The following is a 1180-nucleotide window of genomic DNA, read 5'->3' on the forward strand; positions in this document are numbered from 1 at the left end:
AATCACCCTCTCATCCATCCCACGCCTCCAGCTACGCGTCCACCGCCCCTCAATCTCCTTTACAGCAGCTGCTTGACGCAGCTGCTTCATTTTCGTCGTTTTTTTTTTTTTAATTAATTAATTAATTTATTTATTATTATTATTATTATTAAACACACAACACATACACCCAAAATACATTTTATCATTATTTTGGGTTATTACAATTCTACCCTCCTTTTAAGAACTTTCGTCCTCGAAAGTTTACAATTCCCTAAACAAGTATGGATAATCTCGTTTAAATTCCTCTTCTCTTTCCCAAGTAACTTCATTAACTTGCTGATTCTTCCATAAAATTTTAACAAAGGGGATATCTCTGCTACGCAAAGATCTCACTTCCCGTGCTAAGATTTTCATGGGCTGCTCTTGGTAGCTTAAATCCTCCTTTAACTCCAAATCTTCATAACGAAGAATATGCCTAGGGTCTGCAACATACCTCCTCAGCATCGAAACATGAAAAACATTATGTACAGCATCCAACGCTGGTGGTAATGTCAATCTATAGGCTACTGGGCCAACTCTTTCGAGGATCTCAAAAGGTCCTATAAAACGTGGACTAAGCTTCCCCTTTCTGCCAAATCGCAAAACACCACGAACTGGTGCAATCTTCAGGAATACATGATCCCCCACCTCAAACTCTAGATCCTTCCTTCTGATATCTGCATAACTCTTCTGACGACTTTGGGCGGTCAAAATTCTCTTAATCTTCTGAATCGCCTCATTGGTCGTTCGTAGCAAATCTGGACCTAATAGCGGTTTACTACCTACCTCCTCCCAATAAATTGGAGTTCGACACCTCCGTCCATAAAGTGCTTCAAAAGGAGCCATCTGGATAGTTGCCTGATAACTATTATTATAGGCAAATTCCACCAAATATAGGTAGGTGTCCCAACTGCCAGCAAAATCAAGTACACATGCACGCAACATGTCCTCGAGAATTTGATTTAATCTCTCTGTCTGTCCATCAGTCTGAGGATGGAACGCTGTACTAAACTTCAGTTGTGTACCAAGAGCTTCCTGAAGACTCTTCCAGAATCGAGAAGTAAACCGCGTATCCCTATCTGACACCACAGAAACTGGTACACCATGCAACCTTACAATCTCCTTTAAATACAATTGTGCCCACTTGTCAACCGAATAT

The sequence above is a fragment of the Cucurbita moschata genome, unplaced genomic scaffold (assembly GCF_002738365.1).
Source record: "Cucurbita moschata cultivar Rifu unplaced genomic scaffold, Cmos_1.0 Cmo_Scf00008, whole genome shotgun sequence".
NCBI lineage: Eukaryota > Viridiplantae > Streptophyta > Magnoliopsida > Cucurbitales > Cucurbitaceae > Cucurbita > Cucurbita moschata.